Source organism: Arachis hypogaea, chromosome 4, assembly GCF_003086295.3.
Source record: "Arachis hypogaea cultivar Tifrunner chromosome 4, arahy.Tifrunner.gnm2.J5K5, whole genome shotgun sequence".
NCBI lineage: Eukaryota > Viridiplantae > Streptophyta > Magnoliopsida > Fabales > Fabaceae > Arachis > Arachis hypogaea.
In genome coordinates, this window is record NC_092039.1 from 24,243,773 (window position 1) to 24,255,715 (window position 11,943).

At 38.6% G+C, this 11,943-nt stretch overlaps 1 non-coding gene across 1 annotated transcript; it reads right to left on the reverse strand.

Annotated features, from left to right (window-relative positions):
• Nucleotides 1-9,124: 9,124 nt before the first annotated feature.
• On the reverse strand, nucleotides 9,125-9,232 carry LOC112799295 (small nucleolar RNA R71). The gene has a single exon (XR_003200870.1). It is a non-coding gene; the product is annotated as a small nucleolar RNA R71 (small nucleolar RNA).
• Between the last annotated feature and the right edge of the window lie 2,711 nt (nucleotides 9,233-11,943).

The following is an 11,943-nucleotide window of genomic DNA, read 5'->3' on the forward strand; positions in this document are numbered from 1 at the left end:
CATCCATCCTTGATTGGTCTGACCTTGATGCATATTCCTGCTGTAACTTCTATTTCCTTCAACAAAGTTAGAACCAAACTCAAAGCGATAGGGGTGAGAATTCATAGTAGCAAATAAAATTAAAAAGGAAAAATAAAACTAAAAATAAATAAACAAGCAAAAGAAAAATATTTACAATAACCAATAATAAGGCACACGTTAGCAGTTCTCCGGCAACGGCGCCATTTTGACGAACTGAAGATTGATAGTTTAGAGGTTATAGTAAACTCTCGTTGTAAGTATAGTTACTAAACCAAGCAATCAACCTTTCTTACAAAAGTTTTAGTTGTCACAAGTAACAAACCCCCTTTTAAAATTGATAACCGAGTATTTAAACCTCGGGTCGTCTTCTCAAGGAATTGCAAGGAGGTATGTTCTTATTATTGGTTATGGAGATTGTAAATTTGGGGTTTTGAGAATGAGAAACCAATAGTTTAATTAGCAAACGAAGAACAAGTAATTTAAATGGCAAGTAAAATAAATAAATACTGTAAAGCAAACTTTTGGCAAGGTATGAGAAATTGGAAATCCAAATTAGTTATCCTTCTCAATAATAAAGAAGATTGAATCTTAATTCCGCTTAGTTAACCTTTACTAAAGCAAAGGAAAGTCAAGGGATTAATTAGTTTGACCTTCAAATCCTATTTAGAGAAAGTAAAACCATGCATTTAATATGATATAAGTGGGTGAAGGATTGAATAAATCACTCAAACTAAGCACAAAATATATCATAACAACAAGCGGAAGATTGATGGTTTAGAAGTTATAATAAATACTCGTTGTAAGTATAGTTACTAAACCAAGCAATCAACCTTTCTTACAAACGTTTTGGTTGTCACAAGTAACAAACCCCTTTGAAATTGATAACCGAGTATTTAAACCTCGGGTCGTCTTCTCAAGGAATTGCAGGGAGGTATGTTCTTATTATTGGTTATGAGTTTGTAAATTGGGGTTTTGGAGTTTAGGCAATGGGCAAAGATATATTTAAATGACAAGTAAAATAAATAAATAACTGTAAAATAACCTTTTGGCAAGGTATGAGAAATTAGAAGTCCAGTCTTAGTTATCCTTATCAATGATGACGAAAATTGAATCTTAATTCCACTTAGTTAACCTTTGCTAGAGCAAGGGAAAGTCAAGTGACTAATTAGTTAGATCTTCGAATCCTAGTTAATTCCTAAGAAAAGATTGGGATTATTGAAGTTCAATTCAATTAGCATAAATAACAATTATCAATCATGTTAAATTGATAACTCCTGAGTTACTGATTCCTTAACCAAGACCAAAAGGAGGAATTCTAAATTAAATTAAAAGCATTCATGTAAATAAAGCAAAGCAAAATTAAATCTGAAAATACCTCGAATTGCATTAATAAAAGAAATCAAATCTAACATGAATATTCATAAATAAAAGGAACATTGAACTGTGATTGAAGTTGTAAGTTGAAATAATAAAGCTGAAATCCTAATTCTAATCCTAATCCTAATCCTAAGAGAGAGGAGAGAACCTCTCTCTCTAAAAACTACATCTAAAACTAAAATTGTGAATTATGAGAGCATGATTATGAATGGATGCATTCCCCCACTTTATAGCCTCTAATCTGTGTTTTCTGGGCCGCAAACTGGGTCGAAAATAGCCCAGAATTCGCTGGTTGCGAATTCAAACACGCTAATTTTTCGTCACTGCGACGCATCCGCGTGGAGCACGCGTTCGCGAAGCCTAGCATCAGAGCAACTATGGCATATTATATATCAAATCGAAGCCTCGGATGTTAGCTTTCCACCGCAACTAAAACCGCATCATTTGGATCTCTGTAGCTAAAGTTATAGCCGTTTGAGTACGAAGAGGTCAGGCTGGATAGCTTAGCAGTTTCTCCAACTTCTTGTATTCCTTCCATTTTTGCATGCTTCCTTTCCATCCTCCAAGCCATTCCTGCCCTATAATCCCTGAAATCACTTAACACACATATCAAGGCATCTAATGGTAATAAGAGAATTAATATTTAACAATTTAAAGGCCAAAGAAGCATGTTTTCGATCATAGCACAAAATCAGGAAGGAAAATATAAAACATGCGATTAGTATGAATACGTGGGTAAAGAGTTGATAAAAACCACTTAATTGAGCACAAGATAAACTATAAAATAGTGGTTTATCAACCTCCCCATACTTAAACATTAGCATGTCCTCATGCTAAGTTCAAGAGAAGCTATAAAGAATGAAGAGGAATGGTAGAATGCATGAAATGCAACCTATGAATGCAACTAAATGCAGAATGCTTATACCTACTTGGTTAAAAGTAAATAAGCTCTTCAAGACAAATACAAACCAATTTCCACTAATTCAAATCGTACAATAAAAAGCAAGTAAACTTGTAAGAAGACAGCTCATGAAAGCAGGGAACATAGAATCAAGCATTGAACCCTCACTGGTAGTGTATATCACTCTAATCTCTCAAGTGTATAGGGTTATTCACTCTACTCTTCTCTAGTCATGCTTTCTAAACCTTGTTCTTCATCTAACCAATCAACAATTATTTAGCATACCAATGAAAACATCATGAGATCTTTTCAGGGTTGTAATGGGGCTGAGGTAAAGGTAAGGATATATGTATGGCCAAGTGAGCTTTATAAAGTGAATCCTTGATTAGTCTAAGATCTCACCTAACATATACACACTTTATATAATTTTAAAATACTTTACCTAACTACCCAAATTTTTTCCACTTTTGTATTACATGCTCATGTATCAAACTTATTTTTGAATTTTATCCCATGTGCATTGATTCTTTTTATTTTGCATTTGGGGTAATATTATTTTTTCTTCTCTTTTCTTTTCTTCTTCTTTATTTTTCTTTTTTTTTGTATCCCCTTATTTAATTACTTAATATTTTTTTTAATGCACATGGTAATTTAATTGTTTTGATTTCACATGAGCATGCTTCCCAAAACTTTTATTTTGAAATATCTTTATTCTTTTCAACTTTCTACCTTTGTATTTATCATCCATATTCCCATAAAGTTTTCCCATACTTAAATTATACACAATATCTATCTTAAGCTAACCAAGGATTCAACTTGGGATTTTTATTTTGTTTTTCTGCTTAAGGCTAGTAATGTGGTTATGAAATAGAAGGGGGTTAAAAAGTTCAAAGTGGCTAACAAGGGTGATGTAAAAGGTAGGCTTATTTGGGATAAGTGAGCTAATAACAAATAATGGCCTCAATCATATGCAAGCATGTAAATACACTAAATATTGGACATATAGACTAAAACAAAGTAAAGATTGCAATCATAGAAAAGAAAACACACAAGAATAAATATTATGGTTAAATAATGTAACCATATAATTAAGCTCAAAATCTCACAGGTTGTGTGTTCTTTGGCTCAAAAACCATGTTCCAAATACAACTTCAAACAAAATTTAACATAAAAAATTTTAATTTTTAATTTAAATTAGTGAAATTTTTCAAAAATAGGGTCTTAAAAAGAAATTTATTACTTTAACCAAGTAGTAACTAAATGCATAAAATCAAACAAATATGCAAATGCAACATGCAAATGTAATAATGAATAAAATAAAGAAAATAAAACAATGGTGTTGGAAAGAAGAAAATAGCTAACCCATGGAGATCGGTATCGACCTCCCCACACTTAAAGATTGCACCGTCCTTGGTGCATGCTAAGATGTACAAGTGGACGAGCTGCTCCAACTGCTGCCTTTCTCCATAGATTGTGCAGATTGACTTGCCTGTCTCCCCAGTAAGAAGTTTCTCCTTTCCCTTCCTCGGTGGCCATCCTGAAAGAAGAGAAAAAGAAGAACAGTAACCCATAAATAAAGATAAGAAAATAAAATATGGGTTGGTTAATGCCAAGTAATAAAGGTCTCAATTACATGGTAGCTACAACATGCAAGTGAGAAAATAAATAGAAGCACATGGCAATTCAAGAGTGCAAAAATTTGCAACAATAGGGGAGAGATTGTGGGTAAGGAGATATAATATAAATTCATGTCAATGCAAAAGTAATACATGTATAAAAGATTGGCATTGATTTAAATAATATTACCTAACCAGAATAAAACAAGTCACGAAGCACCCAAAATATTTCAAGAGAAGATGCAATAGTTAAATAAGAAAATCAACACCAAAGGAAAAATAATAAATTTAGAAAAAGAAAATGAAAATATGCATAAAATTAAAATGTAATGAATGAAATATGCAAATAAATTAAGTAAAATAAAATAAAATAAAAGATAAGAAGAATGAGAAGGGAAAGAAGGGAAGAAGAAGTAAGTAAGAAAGGAGGGAGGAAAAATTAGGATTGGGGGAGCAAAGATAAGATTTTTGGCTGATCTGGATAAGCTGTGCGGCGCAGGCGACGCGGACGCGTGAGTGATGCGTTCGCGCGGATAGCGCTTCGATGAAGTGACGCGAACGCGTAGGTCACGCGTTCGCGTGAAGTGATTCGTGCCTTCAGCGCGAGTGCAGCTTCGCGTTCGCACAACTCTCTATTTAAAATATTATTTTGCCAAATTTTGGGTGACGCGATCGCGTGGGTGACGCGATCGCGTGGGTGATGCGATCGCGTGGATGGCCATTTTTGAAAGACGACGCGGCCGCGTGGGAGGCTTGGGCTTCTAGCATGAGTCCAGCCCAATTCCAGCACAACTTTCGGCCATGCACCTTTTTGACGTCGATTTTCAGGTCACGCGGCCGCGTGGGTGACGCGGTCGTGTGGGAGGCCAAAGTTCCCACATGACGCATTCGCGTGAGCGACGCAGTCGCATGGGGTCAAATTATGCTAGAGGCGCGCCTCCAACCACGCTCTCGCGTGACTCTCTGTTCAATTCTTTTCTTCCCAACGCACTAGTGACGCGGACGCGTCAGCGACGCTGTCGCGTCGCGTGCGTGTTTTTTTTTTATATGCAATTATGCAGTATGCAATATGCAGTGCTAATGTAGATGCTATGAAAACTTCCAGGTTCAATGAAAATAAAATAAAATAAAAATAAACAACACGAAATAAAATTGAAAAAGAACGATCATACCATGGTGGGTTGTCTCCCACCTAGCACTTTTAGTTAAAGACCTTAAGTTGGACATTGGAGGAGCTTCCTGTTATGGTGGCTTATGTTTAAATTCATCCAAAAATCTCTACCAATGCTTGGAATGCCAATAGCCTCCGGGGTCCCAAACTAGGTGATGAGCGGATAATTTGTACGCTTTTTGGCATTGTTTTTAGTATGTTTTTGGTATGATCTAGTTAGTTTTTAGTAGATTTTTATTAACTTTTTAGTTAAAATTCACTTTTCTGGACTTTACTATGAGTTTGTGTGTTTTTCTGTGATTTCAGGTATTTTCTAGCTGAAATTGAGGGACCTGAGCAAAAATCTGATTCAGAGACTGAAAAGGACTGCAGATGCTGTTGGATTCTGACCTCCCTGCACTCAAAGTGGATTTTATGGAGCTACAGAAGCCCAATTGGCGCGCTCTCAACGAAGTTGGAAAGTAGACATCCTGGGCTTTCCAGCAATATATGATAGTCCATACTTTGCCCGAGATTTGATGGCCCAAACCGGCGTTCAAAGTCACCCTCAGAAATCCCAGCGTTAAACGCCGGAACTGGCACCAAAATGGGAGTTAAACGCCCAAACTGGCATAAAAGCTGGCGTTTAACTCCAGGAAGAGTCTCTACACGAAAATGCTTCATTGCTCAGCCCAAGCACACACCAAGTGGGCCCGGAAGTGGATTTTTATGTCATTTACTCATCTCTGTACACCCTAGGCTACTAGTTCTCTATAAATAGGACCTTTTACTATTGTATTAAAAATCTTTTGATCACTTTAGATCTCTAGATCATCTTTGGACATCTAGTTCTTAGATCATCGGGAGGCTGGCCTCACGGCCATGCCTAGACCTTGTTCTTATGTATTTTCAACGGTGGAGTTTCTACACACCATAGATTAAGGTGTGGAGCTCTGCTGTACCTCGAGTATTAATGCAATTACTATTGTTCTTCTATTCAATTCCGCTTGTTCTTGTTCTAAGATATCACTTGTTCTTCAACTTGATAAATGTGATGATCCGTGACACTCATCATCATTCTCACCTATGAACGTGTGACTGACAACCACCTCCGTTCTACCTTCGATTGGGTGAATATCTCTTGGATTCCTGATTGCACGATGCATGGTTGATCGCCTGACAACCGAGCCAACCATTCCGTGAGATCAGAGTCTTCGTGGTATAGGCTAGAACTGATGGCGGCATTCAAGAGAATCCGGAAGGTCTAACCTTGTCTGTGGTATTCTGAGTAGGATTCAATGATTGAATGACTGTGACGTGCTTCAAACTCCTAGCAGGCGGGGCGTTAGTGACAGACGCAAAAGAATCACTGGATTCTATTCCGGCCTGACCGAGAACCGACAGATGATTAGCCATGCTGTGACAGAGCATAGGAACATTTTCACTGAGAGGATGGGAGGTAGCCACTGACAACGGTGAAACCCTTGCATAAGCTTGCCATGGAAAAGTGTAAGAAGGATTGGATGAAGACAGTAGGAAAGCAGAGAGACGGAAGGGAAGGCATCTTCATGCGCTTATCTGAAGTTCCTACCAATGAATTACATAAGTATCTCTATCTTTATCTTTATGTTTTTATGCGTTCATCACCATATCCATTTGAGTTTGCCTGACTAAGATTTACAAGATGACCATAGCTTGCTTCATACTAACAATCTCCGTGGGATCGATCCTTACTCGCGTAAGGTTTATTACTTGGACGACCCAGTGCACTTGCTGGTTAGTTGTGCGAAGTTGTGTTAATGCCATGGTATTGAACACCAAGTTTTTGGGGTTCATGACCGGGGATTATGAGAGTTGTGAAAAGTATTGTTCACAATTTCGCGCACCAAGTTTTTGGCGCCGTTGCCGGGGATTGTTGAGTTTGGACAACTGACGGTTCATCTTGTTGCTTAGATTAGGTATTTTTTTTTCTTTCGAAATTCTTGAAGATGAATTCTAGAGTTTCATGATGATTTGTTGAAGTCTGGCTGGCTGAGAAGCCATGTCTAATCTCATTGGACCGAGGTTTCAACTTATCATCACAAGAGCTTGTTGATCTTTATCAATCATGCTTTTGGAGCAGTGATCTGCTAAGGCTTGGCTGGCCATTGGCCATGTCTAGTGTTTTGGACCGAAGCTTTCTTTGAAAGCTTGGCTGGCTGTGAAGCCATGTCTAATTCCTGGACCGGAGTCTTAGACTAGCATTGCACTGATTCCTGGAATTCTCATTAAGAATTTTGATATCTTTTTCCACTTAATTTTCGAAAAACACAAAAAAATCAAAAAAATCATAAAATCCAAAAATTTCTTGTTTGAGTCTAGTGTCTCATCTTAAGTTTGGTGTCAATTGCATGCATTCATTCATGTGTCTTAGTGATCTTCAAGATGTTCTTGATGATTTCTTACTCTAATCTTTAAATTCTCTTGACTTGAGTGTTTTGTGTGTCTCATATGCATTCTCATTAGTGTCAGTAGTATACAAACTGCTAAGTTTGGTGTCTTGCATGCATTGTTATTTGATTTTAGCTGCATTTTGATTATTCTTCATTATTAAAAATCCAAAAATATTTTTAATTTGTGTCTTCTCAAGTCAATATTACAGAGAAATTAAAGATTCAGAACATACAGCAGAGGAATTGCACAGAAAAGCTGGGCGTTCAAAATGCCCAGTGAAGAAGGACAGACTGGCGTTTAAACGCCAGCCAGGGTACCTGGTTGGGCGTTTAACGCCCAAAAGGGTAGCAATTTGGGCGTTAAACGCCAGAATGTACACCATTCTGGGCGTTTAACGCCAGGATGGCACAAGGGGGAAGATTTTGTTTTCAAATCAATTTTCTTTTTTAAGGTTTTCAAAATCTTTTTAAAATCAAATCTTTTTCAAATCAATTTTACAATCAAATCTTTTTCAAAATCAATTTCTTTCCATTTTCAAAGATACTTACTATCAATTAATGATTTGATTCAACATTTCAAGTATGTTCCCTTTTCTGTTGAGAAAGGTTTAATGTTTGAATCATATCTTTTCTTGTTAGTCAAGTTTTTAATTTTTCAAAATCAAATCTTTTTAAAATGTTTTTCAAATCATATCTTCTCAATCACATCTTTTTAAAACTAATCATATCTTCTTAACCACATCTTTTTCAAAATAGTTTTCAATCAAATCTTTTTGATTTCTAATTTCAAAATCTTTTTCAAAAATCACTTTACTTCTTTCCCACTTTTATTTTCGAAAATCAAGTAATGTTTTTCAAAATGTTTTCAAAATCTTTTGCTTAATTTTCGAAAATTACTTCCCTTCTTCTCACATCCTTCTATTTATGGACTAACACTATTCCTTAATGCAAAATTCGAACTCCATCTTCTTTGACAAGTTCGAATTTTCTACTTCTGTCTTCTACCTTTCTTTTCCTCTGACACCTAAAGGAATCTCAATACTGTGACATAGAGGATTCCACATTTTCCTGTTCCCTTCTCTTTCTTATGAGCAGGAGCAAAGACAAAGGCATTCTTGTTGAGGCTGATCCTGAACCTGAAAGGACCTTGAAGAGAAAGCTAAGAGAAGCCAAAGCACAACTCTCTTTAAAGGACCTGACCGAATTCTTCAAAGAAGAAGAACACATGGCAGCCGAAAACAACAATGCCAACAATGTAAGGAAGGTGCTGGGTGACTTCACTGCACCTACTCCCGATTTCTATGGGAGAAGCATCTCTATCCCTGCCATTGGAGCAAACAACTTTGAGCTTAAGCCTCAATTAGTTTCTCTAATGCAATAGAATTGCAAGTTCCATGGACTTCCACTGGAAGATCCTCATCAGTTTTTGGCTGAATTCTTGCAAATCTGTGACACTGTCAAGACTAATGGGGTTGACCCTGAGGTCTACAGACTTATGCTATTCCCTTTTGCTGCAAGAGACAGAGCTAGGACATGGTTGGACTCACAACCTAAAGAAAGCCTGGACTCTTGGGAAAAGCTAGTCAATGCCTTCTTGGCAAAGTTCTTTCCACCTCAAAAATTGAGTAAGCTTAGAGTGGAAGTCCAAACCTTCAGACAGAAGGAAGGAGAATCCCTCTATGAAGCTTGGGAAAGATACAAACAATTAATCAGAAAGTGTCCTTCTGATATGCTTTCTGAATGGAGCATCATAGGTATTTTCTATGATGGTCTCTCTGAACTGTCCAAGATGTCTTTGGATAGCTCTACAGGAGGATCTCTTCATCTGAAGAAGACGCCTACTGAAGCTCAAGAGCTGATTGAAATGGTTGCAAATAACCAATTCATGTACACTTCTGAAAGGAATCCTGTGAACAATGGGACTAGTCAGAAGAAAGGAGTTCTTGAGATTGACACTCTGAATGCCATATTGGCTCAGAACAAAATATTGACCCAACAAGTCAATATGATTTCTCAAAGTCTGTCTGGGATGCAAAATGCACCAAGCAGTACTAAGGAGACTTCATCTGAGGAAGAAGCCTATGATCCTGAGAACCCTTCAATGGAAGAGGTGAGTTACATGGGAGAACCTATGGAAACACCTATAATCCTTCATGGAGAAATCATCCAAATTTCTCATGGAAGGATCAACAGAGACCTCAACAAGGTTTCAACAATAATAATTGTGGAAGAAACAGGTTTAGCAATAGCAAGCCTTTTCCATCATCTTCTCAGCAACAGACAGAGAGTTCTAAGCAGAATAACTCTGACTTAGCAACCATGGTCTCTGATTTGATCAACACCACTCAAAGTTTCATGACTGAAATAAGGTCCTCCATTAGAAATTTGGAGGCACAAGTGGGTCAGCTGAGCAAGAAAATTACTGAACTCCCTCCTAGTACTCTTCCAAGCAATACAGAAGAAAATCCAAAAGGAGAGTGCAAGGCCATTAACATGGCCAAATTTTGGGAGGAAGAAGAGGCAGTGAACGCCACTGAGGAAGGCCTCACTGGGCGTCCACTGGCCTCCAATGAGTTCCCCAATGAGGAACCATGGGAATCTGAGGCTCAAACTGAGACCATAGAGATTCCATTGGACTTACTTCTGCCCTTCATGAGCTCTGATGAGTATTCTTCCTCTAAAGAGGATGAGTATGTCACTGAAGAGCAAGTTGCTAAATACCTTGGAGCAATCATGAAGCTAAATGACAAGTTATTTGGAAATGAGACTTGGGAGGATGAACCCCCTTTGCTCACCAAACAACTGGATGACTTGTCTAGGCAGAAACTGCCTCAAAAGAGACAGGATCCTGGGAAGTTTTCAATACCTTGCACCATAGGCACCATGACCTTCAAGAAGGCCTTGTGTGACTTAGGGTCAAGTGTAAACCTCATGCCTCTCTCTGTAATGGAGAAGTTAGGGATCTCTGAGGTACAAGCTGCAAAAATCTCACTAGAGATGGCAGACAACTCAAGAAAACAAGCCCATGGACTTGTAGAGGATGTTCTGGTTAAAGTTGAAGACCATTACATCCCTACTGATTTCATAGTCCTAGAGACTGGGAAGTGCATGGATGAATCCATCATCCTTGGCAGACCCTTCCTAGCCACAGCAAGGGCTGTGATTGATGTTGATAGAGGAGAGTTGATCAATCAAGTGAAGGAAGAATCCTTGGTGTTTAAGGCTCAAGGATATCCCTCTGTCATCATGGAGAGGAAGCATGAAGAGCTTCTCTCAAAACAGAGCCAAACAGAGCCCCCACAGTCAAACTCTAAGTTTGGTGTTGGGAGGCCACAACCAAACTCTAAGTTTGGTGTTGAACCCCCACATTCAAACTCTAAGTTTGGTGTTGGGAGGTTCCAACATGGCTCTGAGTATCTGTGAGGCTCCATGAGAGTCCTCTGTCAAGCTACTGACATTAAAGAAGCGCTTGTTGGGAGGCAACCCAATGTTATATTTTATCTATTTTCTTTTGTTATTTTATCTTTTTTTAGGTTGATGATCATAAGAAGTCACAAAATCAATGAAAAAAACAAAAACAGAATGAAAAACAGGAAGAAAAACAGCACACCCTGGAGGAAGAACCCACTGGCGTTTAAACGCCAGTGAGGCTAGCTGTTGGGCGTTTAACGCCAAGTCTGGCACCATTCTGGGCGTTTAACGCCAGAAAGGGGCACCAGACTGGCGTTAAACGCCAGAAAAGGGCAAGAAGCTGGCGTTAAACGCCAGAAATGGGCACCAGCCCGGCGTTTAACACCAGAATTGGCACAAAACGAGATTTTGCTTGCCATTTGGTGCAGGGATGACTTTTCCTTGACACCTCAGGATCTGTGGACCCCACAGGATCCCCACCTACCCCACCACTCTCTCTCTTCTTCTTCACCCATTCACCAATCACCTCAACACCTCTTCCCCAAAAACCCTTCACCTATCAAATCCCATCTTTCTCTTCACCACTCACATCCATCCTTCATAAAACCCCACCTACCCCACCATTCAAATTCAAACCACTTTCCCACCCAAACCCACCCATACATGACCTAACCCTCCCTTCCCCCTCTCCTATATATACCCTCCTTCACTCCTCCACTTTCACACAACATACACACCACTTCTCCCCTTCTTGGCCGAAAACAAAAGCCATTCCCTTTCCCCTCATTTCTTCTTCTTCTACTCTCTTCTTTCTTCTTTTGCTCGAGGACGAGCAAACCTTTTAAGTTTGGTGTGGTAAAAGCATTGCTTTTTGTTTTTCCATAACCATTTATGGCATCCAAGGCCGGAGAAACCTCTAGAAAGAGGAAAGGGAAGGCAAAAGCCTCCACCTCCGAGTCATGGGAGATGGAGAGATTCATCTCAAGGGTGCATCAAGACCACTTCTATGAAGTTGTGGCCTTGAAGAAGGTGATC